Below are 15,373 nucleotides of genomic sequence, written 5' to 3'. Positions count from 1 at the left end.
GCAGAGAGGAAATTCATCTTCAACATTACTGAGTGTGTTTATATTTATCCAGCATTATTTCACGTTTTCATGTGACCAGACTTTTCAGGTTGCTCAATCTTTTGAAAAATTTATTTTTAAGATTTAATTTTATTATTTTTAATTATGTGTAGCTGTGTGGTTTGCATGTGGGTATGTGGACATAAGTGCTGGTAGGGAGCTAAAGGCATCAGATCCCTTGGAACTGGAGTTACAAAGACTCTAAATCTCTGATGCTGGGACTCAACCCTGGGTCCTCTGTAAGCACAGCAGGTACTCTTAACCACTGAGTCATCTCTCCAGCCCAGGTTGTCCAATCTTATGAATGCAAAATACCTGTTAGGATTTTATTAACACTTCCCTAACTACTGGTGAGATAGATTTTTTTTCTGTACTGTATTGTTGTGTTTCCTTCTGCCATTTGCTTTTCTTTTCACTCAGTTTTCAATGGACTTGTATAGGAGAGAGACAAAACGAAGCAAGTAAGACCGCCAAATGCCTAGTCCGTCAGTCAGACAGAGATGGGGGAAGCCAGAGCAGGGAGTAAACAGTGCCTGGCATGGGCAGGAGTTCAGCTTTACATAGGACTTTTAGCAGACACTAAAAGTCAGTGTGAGCACAGGTCCTGGGAAGCACCCTTTCGAAGTACAGGAAGTCGCACAATGAATGGTAACATCTGGCCAAGGAATGTGGAAGGATGTAAGAGTTTACTATGGTTATGCTTGGTCCCATCAATATGCTTCTATTAACAGACCTTGGGTAGCTGTATAATTTACAAAATTTGCAATTTTTTCTAGTCCAAACTTCTGTGTATGAGTGCTTTTTTTGGATGTATGTCAGTACCTTCATGCGCTCCTGTTGTCCTCAGAGGCCAGAAGGACGCACTGGACCCTCTAGACCTGTAGGTGTAGGTGTTTGTGAGCTACTGCGTACGTGCTGTGGATCAACCTGGCTCTTCTATGAGAACAGTATTTTTTTTTTTTTTTTTTAACCACTGAGCCATCTTTCCAGCCCAGTAGCATATAACTTTTCAAAATACTTTTTTTTTTAAATACAAAAAAGTATATAGATATTTGTCTTTAAGGTAAGGGCTTTGTCTGGTTTAAGTGGTAAATCTTTAACTCTTTTGTTTGCTTGTTGTTGTTGCTTTTAACTGTTAATTGATTCTTTGTGAATTTTACATCGTGCACCTCAACCTGCTCATCGCCTCAGCACTTCATATCTGTCCTTTGCCCTTGCAATCTTCCCTGCTAAAAGGAATGAAAAAAGAATAAAAAGCTAAGAAGCAAACAAACAAACAAAACCAGCCACCCAAACAAACAAACCAAACTTCACCCTGGAAGCTGCAGTGTGTCACACACTACACTCTTGCCCACACATCTTTACTTATAAATGTTCATTACAATGAGTCGTTGGTCTTGTTCAGAGCCTGTGGTGTATAACCTTCTAGTTCTTATTAAATAGTCTGTAGTAATGCCTTTCACATTTAGTCCATTTAGAATTTATAATGTTTGTATGATGCAAGAATTCTACCACTTCTCTGAACAAATATGTATTATCTAGGTAGCATTTAGTTCTGGGTTCATCATTTCAACATTAACTTATAATGATTTATCTATCTTCTACAATGTCCTCAAGTCTTCAGAGTCCAATATCTCATTGTACTTGGTTACATTTCCCATCCCTCTGTAAATGCCCATGACACTTCAGTGACTTTGACTTCATCCTGAGTGTTCACAGCCAATAGGGTGTAGCTGTCCACTGCATCCTTCCATCATTGTTCAGTTCTGCACATGTTGACAGTCTGAGTCAAACACTGGTTTGATCTTGAGGACTAAATAATAAGCTAAACAGTGCTTCCATTATAGGCAATGAAAATTGACATAAGCTACCAAGCAATTGAGTGTAATTCTGTTCTCGTGGCCCAAACTGCCTAAGCACTATTCTGGTCACCCTCCCTTTACCTTGCCCTTTTCCATGGCTTTATTCAAGACGCAGGCCTTAGACCAGAATGACACTGCAGTTTGCCCATTGGGAGCATCTGAAAAAGTCCCTGTTCTGGACAGCTGAGAATAACCTAATCATTCTCCGTTGAGTTCAGTGCAGGTATTTTCCAATCGGTCTGTACATGTCATTATGATAAAAATTCATCAGTAAGATTATTCTTGCTACCTATCCAACTTATGATGGAAAAAGTTCAGTGGAGAGGAAGGGAAGACGGTTCAAGGAATGAATGAAGCATTTCCTGCTAAGCACGAGGAGCTAAACTTATATAAAAAGGAGGGTGGGGCAGCATGCATCTGTAACCCCAGCCTTGGCAGAATAGAGACAGGAGATCATTGGCCAAACAGCCTGTCAATGTATTTCAGGTTCAGTAAGATACTGTTTCAAGACTAATGTGGAGAGTAGTTGAGAAAGACACATGACCTCATCCTCTTGCCTTTATTTGTATACACATACACACACATACAGGCACACACCTGTGAGAACACACACACACACACACACACACATACACACACACATACCACACACACACACACACCACACACACACATCCACTCAGAACTACGTCAGTGGAAAATTGCTATTTGAGCATTTGTCTCACCCTGGTTTTTACTTCCTTGGTAATTTCCATCATTCTGAAAAATTTAGACTGTTTTCTCATTAATATATAACTCTCGGTGTACCATTTTACCTGTCTAAGCTTCAGTTGGTCCACTTTGATTGCGGATGTGCTGTGGTGCCAAGCACTATAGTGAAAAACCTTGCACAGTGGCTTCTCTATGTTAGGCCCAGATGAAACGGCAAGTCACATAATTCCGCATGTTACACAAATGATTGCAGGTATTTGCCAATGATGTGTAAGCATCTTTCTAGACCTAGAAACCCAGCATCGGTGTTTGTTTGTTTCTAAGCTGAACAGAGGCAAGAGTAAGACCCTGCTATGGGCCCAGCACTTAAACACTGTTAATTCATAGGAACTAGCTGTATTTCAATGAGAGCCACTGTATGTGAACAGCAATGGTAAAACCATGGGATTTTATGGGAACAGCTCTCAAAATGCCATATCGGAGTTTAATTGGGTAGCAGAGCTGCCATGTGCACTATTGTACCTCGAGCTTGCTAATTTGTATGCCTCCAATCACAGCAGCGGTGCAAGCAGTAAAACCTGTAGAGGAACCAATCACAACATGAGATTTCTCCACTGAGGAGCATAAGGCTTCCCAGCTTTCAGGAGTGTGATTGCAGCCCACTAGGGCTCCAGCCAGGCTGTACCAAGAGATGTGGAATTTAAGCAACGAGACCCACATGGCACTCTAACGCACAGTGGCAGCGCAGCGGTTGCCAGACCAGTGACTGTATTTGTGTCTCCAGGCAGCCAGAGAGCGAGCCGAAGGCTTGCTGAGACATTAGGACGCTGCAGGACTTTTACCTTGACCATAGATGCATGTGACTGAGTGTGGCGCATACACTCACAAGAAACATGCTTTAGCCAAGGGAAGTCAAATACTTGTATGATGGATATTGTTTACTCTGTTGAAACAATTCTGGGGTGAGTATAAATGACTGAAAAGGTTCCCTCTGCCCATCACATAAGAGAGAGCTGGTGAGTACACTGCAGTTCATAAGTCTCAGATCCCTATGTTGCTTTGAAGCATTGATCTACCTATTTATTTCTCCACACACTCATCTATACATCTGTGCAACCACCTACGCATTCTTTCATCCACTAAACGTATACTGAGCTCTTCTTACAGTCCATATTTAGTTTTAGACACTTTAAAAATTTTTTTATGTTTATTATATTTCTCCGCGTGACTATTTTACCTATATGTATGTATGTCTGTGTGCTTGCCTGGCGTCTGTAGAAGCAGAGAGGGTGTCAGACCCATTGGAACCAAAATTACAGACGGTTTTGAGCAGTTAGGTGAGTGCTGGGAATTGGAGTGATGGTTCGGTGGCTAAGAGCACTGACTGCTCTTCCAGAGGACCCAGGGTTCAAATTCCCGGCTCTAGACATTTCTGACTCCTGGTGTTCCCAGTCAAATGAGGACAGAGTCACAAATTAAAGGACAGCGCTGAGAGCTGGCTGAGGCACGAGGATTCGGGTGAGCTTACCTCGGAAGAGAGATCACTTCAAAGCCCATTTTACCAAAGCAAATGAACATAACTTTGGTCTAGTGTCCTATCACTCCAACTCATCTAGAATTTCCCCTTCTTGCTCCTAAGGCTTGCAGGGTCCCAATGTCCATCGTCTTTACATTTGTCTTCGTCTTGGACTGTGAACCTAATAGGCTCTGACTTCCAATCCTTCTATACTCAAGCTTCCTCCGTTACGCAGACACCCTACCTCTGCTCTCTGGGAGCCCCAGTCACATCCCCGCAACTTCATGTAACAGTCTGTCTGCTGAAAGAATGCCGAAAGTCTCTGGGACAAGAAATCCCTTTGCATCATGACCTGACATCTCCAGATACCCGTGGAGTCACAAGTCCCAAACGGGGCTGCCTGCCCCATGTGTCTCATGGCTGCAGTGAAGGGCAGCAGGGCAGGGAGCAGATCTGCTGACACTACAGCTCAAGCCGCTTACACAGTGGCTGTAAAACATCCTCGGAGGAGCACGCCAGTAAATTGTCCCACTAATTAGTTTATTATTTCATTTGAGAGATCAAATACATAAATAAAATTAATAAACCCTGCAGACTAAGCGAAGCCTTGGAAATAAAAGTATTTCTCAGGTCATTGCCTCACATGCAGATATTACATGCTAGAATAATGTTAACACAAGGGAAGCTGATCATGGTGCTTTATAGACCAGAACGTACCAGCTGCAGCTGGAGATGGGGGTGCTGGTGAACGCCAGATGGGTCAGAAGCACGGGCAGTGTCCCTTACCTTGTCGCTACTGGTGCCATGACCTTGCACAAGTCAATCGCCTCCCTCACTACACCAAAGTGCTTGTCGACTCATTAGTGAAAGAGAATGGTGGTATTGTGTCAGATGTTTGCTCCACCTACGGGATCTCGTGATCATAAGAAGTAAGTGAAAACCAAAGATGGTTTACTACAGACTCTGTCAAGAGAGAACGCAATAATGGAAATGAAGTGAAATAGGAAAATCCATCGGCCTATTCCAGAGTGCATGTGGGACTTCAGAGAGACCCTAGGTGACATGTAACCCAAGCCCATCTTGTAATGAACAGAAAATGGGGAGAGTTCGCTTGCCCTTGTTAAAGGTATGTTATGTGCCACGACCATGCAAAGGACACTCACAGATCAACCATGAGAGACAATGGCAGAGTGAATTTTAAAATTTCAGGTTTGTCCAAAAGGCAGAAAAACTTGGTTTTCTTGCTTTCTCTAATCAAAGGTCTTCTCTTAATAGTGTCTGATAGCTCAAGCTGACTCCAGGCATAGCCTGCTGCCTCTGGACACGTCCCATGTGTGCTGGGTTGAGCCCTGTTTGAGCTACGTTCATGCACATCTGCCTGGCAAATAGAATAGAAGGGGAAGGTGGAAATGCCAGTTTCAGGGTGGTTTCCCAGTGCCATAGGACAGTTGAGTGACCAATTTTCCCTTTACACAAGAACTCTCATTTACCAGAGACTGGCTGGTAGGATTGAACGTTGACAGCTTACCTTAGCACCTGTTTCCCTTGCTGCCCTTGCTTGGGGGACACCTTCTCTCTTGCTGGTATCTAGGACTGACAATTTGGCTCAACTCTGCAGGGCCACCTCAGCTTCAGAGCCTGGCATGGTCTTTGTTGTGGCTCTGACACTGTCTAGTTCCCTCTCTGGCTGATCCAGATTGCTACACCATCCTACATGCAAATGAGCTCCAATTCAGCATCTTGAAAAGTGGTCTTGCAGCACTGCAAAGCTTTGGTACATCACTTCAGGTGATGACAGTGGGAAATACCAGTGGACTTCCGCAAAATAAAAAGCGTGAGAATAACTAATCGTCAAAATAAAGAGGTTACTTTTGGATCATCTGGGCACAAATTAGTGACAAAAAAGACATCCTGCCACACTATTTTTACATATCTTCTGTGGGGACAGTAAATCCAGAGGGCTTCACGAAGGTGGGAGGCAGGTTCCCGTGGAGGCAGATTCCCGTCATGGTGGTAGTTTGAAGACACTGTGGTTGCAGGCTGAGTTCTCACAAAACACAAAGGCTCTGTTGTCATTCAGGGTTTTTCTCTCTGTGCAATGCTGGTTTGCCTTGGTTTCTCTACTTTGATAACAGGGTTGACAAATGCTGATATATAACCTTGCAGGACAGCTGTCATCACCTGCCACTCATCTTTGACCCTAGACTTGGCAAAACCTTCTCTAAAATTCTCCCCAGAGATAAAAAGCCACACTATTTCCAGGCAATGATATCACCCAAGGTGTCTTTGAGTTTCTTTTGTACAGTCTTTGGTTTGTCTCTGAACTCAGCTGGAGACAGTATTATGGCATCTGGTGGATAATAATGAAAGAAAGGTCCTGGGGAGTTTTCGCCCCAGGCATGGAAAGAATGATAAGCCTTAGAGGGAGTGTGACAGTGAGATGCTTGGAGGACTGCAGGCTCCCCATCTCTCGCTGATTCTCCAGTCTACCAGCTACGGCAGCTACAGTTACAGAGGGAAATCGGGGAGATGTCTGACTTCTTGGCATTTTTGAATTAAGCCTTTACCCTCTGTTCACTTTTGAACAGAGAGACACCAGGGTAGAAATTGTTATGTCATTCATTTGCATGCCATAAACAGGTAGGGCTGGTAAGACCGCCAATCCTTAAGTCATATATGCAATATTGAGGTCCAGAGAATGCCTGCCCTAGATGAGAAGTAAGCCAGTGTTGTGCTGTGGAGATGGGGGGGCCTGCTGAGGTAATTGCTCCCAGGACTCAAAGGACATGGTGTGCTTGCTTACAGGCATCTACTGCAAATATTTGGGAAACTGTTTTATATTTCTTTTTTTTTTTTTTTTTTTTTTTTTAATGTTTAGTTGGTTTTTGGTATGGGTGTGCGCATGTGTGTGAGCAGGCATGTAGAGATCAGAGGTCGACATCAGGTGTCTTTTTCAATGGCTTCTCCATTGTACTTTTGGAGACAGGGTCTCTAACGTAAGCCGAGGATAATTGATTGGCTAGACTGGCTGGCCCGCAAGTCCCAACAATTTTCTTGTCCCTAGTGCTGGACCAGGCATGGGCTGCCACACCTGGCTTTAATATGCACGCTGGAGATTTGAATTTAGGTCTTCATGATTATACGTCCAATACCTTCCCAACTGAGCCATTGCTGGTCCTTGATACACCCTGACATTACAAGCCTTTTCTGCTTCCTCTCTGACCATACTTTAATATTACTCAGTGATTTAGACTACCATATTCAGTATCGAACTCAACTCTCATATTTGAAACAAATGTTACCATATCGTAAAGGCGAGAAAATAAAAAGCCAAGGAGAAGCTATTTTTCCCAAGTGACATACTAGTAAGAAATCAAGATAAGATTAAAGAACTTGTGGCATCTTTTTCTACTTAGTATCTACAGAGCACCAAAACACATATAACTCAATTGTTCTGTGTCTCACTGTGTAGTATGGTGTTCCATTTTATTTGTTACATATTTTAATTAATTATGATGGGTTCCCTCCAAATATTTTCTACCATATGGCTTTTGTAAATCACAACATTACTCAATGCTGGATATAGGAATATTAAGATATATCCCCAGCTTTGTAAACAATCACTGCTGGGTTTATTTTCTTTTACAGTACACATCTGATTAATCTTATTAGTAGTAAACTTTTGTATTTGGGGGTACTGTATACACATTTAAAATGGTCTAATTAAAATAAAGTGGAACTGGGAGAGGTGGAAGGCGGCGATGAGAACTTGGGCTCGATTCTCAAACTTCAATGGTTATGTGTATGTAAATCCTCATGTAAGTTGACAGGCCTACGATGGCCTAAAAGCAGAACTCATGTTAAAAAGCTTTGAGTCCTAGGAAGGCAACACCAGGCAGTAAAAGCCATATGCCTTTAGAGTGTAATAGATGCCAGCTTCAAAACTCCACTTTGTGACCTAGAACAAACCACCCAACATGCTCCCAGGCTCAGTGGATTCCTCTTTTCAAAATGAAACTGCAGACAGAGAATGCAGGTCATCTGGGATTTATATCATGAAGGCGTGAAGGCATGGGCTAGTGGCACTGTCTGTCCTCTGATCCTCTGTTTCCACATTTTCAGTAGAACCAGAAAATTTCTCTTTGTAGAGTAAAATGTGGGCAAAGCAAATGACCAATATTCAAAAACTTACCTTATTCTAGAGCTGAGGGGTCTGCTCTAGGGATTTGGATTCTTGGCATGTTGTATATTTACCTTTTTTTTTTATTCATGACACATGAGTAGCTAGGTAAATTCCTTCCTTAAAATCACTTCAAACACTGTGTACAAATTTATAACCTTAAGTCAAAGTAAATTCCATGCCATAAACTTAAGACATGGGTTTGAATGATAATGTGTAATTTACTACAAAAAAACCCATAACATTTGTTTAAACCTTTGACCTGCTTTTAGGCAAATTCATCCTAAGTAACTAACTATGGACAAGTTTCCATGTCCCACACTAAGGTGGTTACCTATCTCCAAAGCAGTAGCTACTAGATGGAGATTCAACCTAACATAAACAAACCTTTCTGCTTATATTATGAAGCCATTAAAACAATAATGAAGAATAATATTCATTGTTATAAAATACCTCCTCAGTATGTTAGGTAGGGAAAACACAATGTCAGATTGTTTATTGTGAGGCCACATTTATAAAAAGTAAACACACACACACACACACAACAAATGTATAAATGGAAAAGATAAAATGCATAAACTTTGTGAATGTCTATTCTCCAATAGTAGGAGGATGGGAGGATTTTATTGTCTCATTTTTGCTCATTTGCATTGCCTAAAATCCACACCATGAATGTCTTTACTATTTTAGAAGGTACTGGCCATCTTAAATTTAAACTTACGCCTCTGCTATAAATAACATGGGGTATTATTCTGGAAAAGTTTATCCCTAGAGAAATATTTGGCAAATGTGGTAAGTTTACACATCTCTCTCATACACACTGCATTAACTCATGCCACATACATCTCACCCATAAACATATCCCATACACTAGATTCATATCACATGCAAAACACACATGCACATTACACACAAGTTATACACACATTACAGGCCCCGACTTCTGAGAAGAACATTTTGATGCACCCATGGATAACTGGATGAAAGGACATGAATAAAATATTTAGCATACTGAATAAAAAGCAGATGAAATAGTCATGTTTAAAAGCATGCACACACATTAATATTAATTAAACAGTTGTGGCTCTTAGCATTTTAGCATAGCTTACATAAAAATCTAGAACAACAATACTTAGCACTAGCAGGAAGAGAAAGGATTCGACACATGCTGTAGGTAGAACTTTAAAATGGCAGTGTGTGTACATGGTGCATGAACAAATTGTAGCAGCAGATTGAAAGGCTTGTAGCTTCTGACTGAATGATTTCGTGTTTGAGAATTTTTGACTAAAGAAGTCCCTGAACACATAATCTATATTCTGATAAAAAAAAATGTGCCTTGCCGCATTATTCATGGCAGTAGAATAGGAAGCAACGTAAAAGTCTATTTGGAGAAGAGATAGCGCCCTTGTCATTGAACAACGGCACATGTTACTGAGGCCGTGTTAATGAATACTACATGAGTCGGCAGGAGGCTCAGCAGATAACAGCATTTGCCACCAAGCCTGCAGACCTGAGTTCGATCCCTGGAACTGGCACCCTCAAGCTATACTTCCATATGTATGCCAAGGACCAATCATACACACACACACACACACACACACAAACACACACACACACACACACACACACACACACACACACACAGTAATAAAAAGTGAATAATACATGGTTAAGGGAAAAGAATATATTTTAAGTGAACAAATAGAACTTATAGCAAATATGTTTAACATGCGTTCACACATATAGATGCATCACGTCACAAACATCAAATACATATCAGACACACACACACACACACACACACACACACAAAATGCACAAATCACATACAAGTTACACACACATCACAGATGCACATCTCTCTCATACACACTGCATTAACTCATGCCACATACATCTCACCCATAAACATATCCCATACACTAGATTCATATCACATGCAAAACACACACATGCGCATTACACACAAGCTATACACACATTACAGGCCCACATCTCTTACACACATATCATAATCACTTACCCCACACATATGTCACATATATACATGTCACCCACCGCCACCCACACATGCACACATACACACAAACACACACTCATAAACAGTAGTAGTCAGCAGGACTGTTGAGGGGGTCTATCTGTGGCAAACTGACACCTGCCCCCTTCTGTTTTTAAAACACAGAAGCCCCTTCTTATGCAATAAGATCAGAAAAGCACTGATCTTCATGCGCCTGTGGGAACATGCAGAGTGAAGTCTTTGCCAGATGACGCTGCAGGGGCATTTGCCCACGAGCCTTTCTTTTTTTTTTTTTTTTCAGCTTCTACATTTTTTTTTATCTTTTTTTTTATTATTAATTTATTCTTGTTACATCTCAATGTTTATCCCATCCCTTGTATCCTCCCATTCCTCCCCCCCCCCCCCCATTTTCCCATTATTCCCCTCCCCTATGACTGTTCCTGAGGGGGATTACCTCCCCCTATATATTCTCATAGGGTATCAAGTCTCTTCTTGGCTACTTGCTGTCCTTCCTCTGAGTGCCACAAGGTCTCCCCCTCCAGGGGACATAGTCAAATGTGAGGCACCAGAGTACATGAGAAAGTCGTATCACACTCTCCACTCCACTAGCCTTTCTTAAAGTCCTCCCTAGAGGGAAAAACGAAAGGCTGATGTCAGGCCCACGAGCTTTGGGAGAACATGTTCATCCAGAGGAAACCATGTGAGGAAAGAGGAAGAGAAATAATATTTTCTTATCTTTTGCACGTGGGTTCAGAAAAAGACATGAGAACTGAAGAGCAAAGCCGATCATGTGCTTTAATTCATTGTTCTTGCTCTTTTCCACTCACCTCACCTAGGTCTCTGAAGGACACTGGGAAAACACCTATGGGAGCAGCACAGAGCGGGGAAGGCACTGTCCAGGAGTGGCCTTGCCTCAGATCCTTATCTCCTGGACAACCTAAGCTGAGAGAGATGTAGTGCATGGGGGTACCTAGACTAAGCTTGTGCCAAGCAACCCAGATAGCTAAGCTCTAATCACACTTGCTATTTTAACGCTAAACTTGCTGGGATTTGGCCACCTGATCCATAAAATAAATTAATAAAATATGCATTTCCCTTTAAATATTGAATGGCCAGTATTTCCTATGCTATGAGGTAAAAGCATGAACAAGACAGAGTCTGGCTCCAGTCCTAAGTTAGGTCCTAACAGAGAAGCCCCTACTCGAAGCAGAGTGGGGGTGGATGGTGACCTCACGCTCCAGGAACTCCCTTTCTCTACCCCAACATTTGGTCTCTGGGACAGCATCTTTTTTTTTTTTTCAATCTAGGCATTTTCCCTCTTCATTTTCCTGAAAACTACTTCTTCTAGATAGTGTGTAGCTTGCTTCCTTGTGGCCTTCAAACCTTTGCGGAAATGACCTTCTCATGTTGAAGGACCTGACTAGTCTGTGTAAGAACAGGGTCATATCCCAAGGCTACTGCTTCGCACAATTTTGAGGGCTGGCACTCATCCCAGTCAATGTGAAATGTGGGCCAGAGGTTTGCCAGATGTAGACGGAGGGATTGTCCACAGCAGCCTGTCCATCACATCCTCTGTATTGTGTCCATGGGATTGAGTGCCACCTTGCATCTCTAGTTATTTATCTACTGTCGCCTCTAACCCTGATTGAAGAAAGCCTCCAACAGCAGTGATTTACCTGTTTGGACTTATTACCATGTCCCCAGAGACCATGTTTATTTTGTTTTACTTTTTGATCGTATTTACTTTAGTTCTGTTAATAAAACTCAGTAAGTCACATACAAGGGATCTAGCATGGAGATACGTCCCTAGCTCTCCAAGAACACTTTTATAAGAGACATTTAGTTAAAATTCACTGAATAAAGACAGAAGCCACCCCAGCAAGTCTATGCTATGCAGTACAGCAGCTGCTTGCTACACAAGATGCTTGGGCACTTGGGAAACAACCAATATGACTGAGGAACCAAATGTTTTTAATTTTTATTTTAATTAATTAAAATTAAAACTAAAAGTGGAAGCAGTTATATTTTTCCACTAAACTCAGCATTAATTTTTATAGGACTATATTTTACCTTTGCCACTGCGTTGTATAAACACTAAACTAAATGCTTTTTACATTTTAAAATGTGGATACTAGAAAATGAAATGTGGCACATACAGTTTGCATTACTGAATAGTTCCATTCAAACTTCTTCATATCTGAAATGATAACAGTATCTACCTTATAAGGTTATGTTGAAGTTTGAATGAGGTAACACAGGTAAAGAACCTATTACAATACTTGCTACATAGTAGCTGTTAAATGGGTGTTAACTGCTATTATGTCATTATTATTGCTATTATTATGACTTCTGTTGATGAATACAGAATAAGATCAGCACACATATGACAACAACAGACTACTCTTGACTTATTAGTTAAGGCATTTGTAATATCCAAATTGGTCAAAATTCTTAGTGGTATTAGAAGAGAATACGTAACTAGTCCAGGGGAAGTTGCTGGTGATGTATGGTGGCAGGGAAGAGTCATAACTCAGACCTGGGAATTTCTTCCCCCGAGTATGTGTATGCAATTGAGTGTTGATTCTTTAAAAATCCCCATCAGGGGCCTGGAGAGATGGGTCAGTGGTTAAGAGCTCTGCCTGTTCTTCCAAAGGTCCTGAGTTCAGTCCCTAGCAACCACATGGTAGTTCCCAACCATCTATTGTGGGATCTGATACCCTCTCCTGGCCTACAAGTGTACATGCAGGCAGAACACTGTATACATAATAATACAGACATAAATCTTTTATAAAAATCCCCATCATATGAAATGGAATTCATCCAAAAGGAGACTAAAGATCCAAAAGAGAGTCTCTCAAAAGCAACTTGGAAATTGATGTACTGCACTCAAACTCTTTGTCTGAAGACCCAAGCCCAGAGAAATCTGTGGATATTATTTGGTGTATGAGAACACCATAATAATTTTTCTTTATGTTTAGCTCTAGTGCTAAATGCTAATGTATGCATATTCTTAACCACAAGGATAGAAACACACAGTAGATACAACTGTGTGAATTCCATGCTTTCTTTCATGACTGTGCCAATGAGTGGGCTAGTCCAAGAAATTACCTTTGGTGACTGAATGCTCAGTTCACTATTCTTCAGATAAAGGCCTGAGGACCACAGGAGGCCTATCACATCTCTTCAAAGTTTTACCATTCGGTTTTACTTTCAAAGTTGTCCATGCATCATAAGAGTCAGCCAACTCAATGCTTTCTTGATAGGAACAGTGGAAAGAGAAGATGAGAAGACAAAAAAAGAGAGAATTTTGAGGTTCTGGTGTGATTCTTATTCCAGGCTGTGAGACCTCCTACCAGGGAATGCACAGCCACCACAGTTGCCTAGCCTCTGGAGAGAGCAACAGCATTCAAGAGTGAAATACCCACCCAACAAAGACAAGAGTGAGCTCAACACTCCAATGTCAGAGCTCCAGATGCCAGATGCACAAACGAACAAACAAACAAACAAACAAACAAACAGGAAGAGGCAGGACAATATGTCTTCACCCAAAGCCATTAACCCTATTGCAATAGGCCATGAAAACACAATATAGCTGAAGCCCCAAACAAGGATTTTAAAATAGCAATTATGAACATGTTCAAAAAACTTAACGAGTATATGAATAAATCCCTTAATGAAGTCCGAAGTCCAGAAAAACACAAACAATTGAATAAAATAATAAAAAACAATTCAAGATATGAAAGTATATTTAAACAAGAACAAAATGGAATCACTAAAGTAAACACAGACTGAAATAAAACCCAGAATGATGCCAAGCAAAAGCTTCAGAGGCTATCCTCACCGACAGGTTACAAGAAACGGAAGGGAGACTCTCAGGTGTTAAAGAAGAGGTAGAAGAAATGAAAGAAATACCCAGGCACAAAACACCCAAGGAATCTGGGTCATTATGAAAATAACAAATACATGGATAATAGGGATAAAGGAATGGAGAAAAACCCAGGTCAAAGCACAGAAAGTATTTCTAACAAAAGAATAGGTGAAAATTTCCCCAATCAAAAGAAGTGACTATCAAGGTAAACTAGTGGTGTAGATTCTTCTTTAATAACAATAATTTTATTAGCACTGACTAGTTAGGTTTCTAGTACTAGGCATTGCATCCCTCCTGTTGAGCATTCATCAAGTCCAGTTATAGAGCTGTTGGTCACCATCAAGGTATGTGTGGCAGAACCTTAGGGTTCTTGCACCATGATAGTTTGTTTATGTGATTTATAGGTGTGATAGATAAATAGGAATGATGGTTGCCTTCCTCCTTTGGAAATTTGCATGGAATCTTACAGTACCACGAGAGTGAGTCCTCAGAGGGGAGATTCAGGACAGTTCCACCTCACAGCCTTCTGGCCCTGGGAATGAACTTTCTATGGGACACCGAGAGCACAAAGTAACAATTAAAAGTAACAAATAATAATTGGGACCTCATAGACCTGAAAAGTTTCTGTATGGCAAAAGACACCATCATTTGAGCAAAGTGACAGCCTATAGAATGGGAACAGTTCTTCACCAATTTTATGTCCAATACAGAGGGTTAGTGTCTAAAATATCTAAGGAACTAAAAAAAGCCAAACATCAATAAAACAAAGAACCCAATTAAAACGGGGTACAGAACTAAGCAAAGAGTCCCCAAAAGATAAAACACAAATTACTGAGAAACACTTAAAGGAATGTTCAGCATTCTTAGTCATCAGGGAAATGAAAATTAAAACTACTGTTTCATTTTATACCAGCCAGAATAGCCAAGATCAATAAAACAAATGATAGCACATGTTGTCGAGGATATAGTAGGGTAAGGAGAACACTCATCCATTGCAGGCAGGATGCCACTATGGAACTCAATGTGGCAGTTTCTCAGGGAGCTGGAAATAGATCTACCTCAAGATCTGAGCACACCATTCTTGGACATACACTCAAAGGACTCAACATCCTGCTAAAGACATACTTGCTCATCCATGCTCACTGCTGCTGTGTTCATAAAAGCCAGGAAGTGTAAACAG

This window comes from Acomys russatus, chromosome 29, assembly GCF_903995435.1.
Source record: "Acomys russatus chromosome 29, mAcoRus1.1, whole genome shotgun sequence".
NCBI classification, from domain to species: Eukaryota; Metazoa; Chordata; class Mammalia; order Rodentia; family Muridae; genus Acomys; species Acomys russatus.
This window is presented reverse-complemented; position numbering follows the sequence as displayed.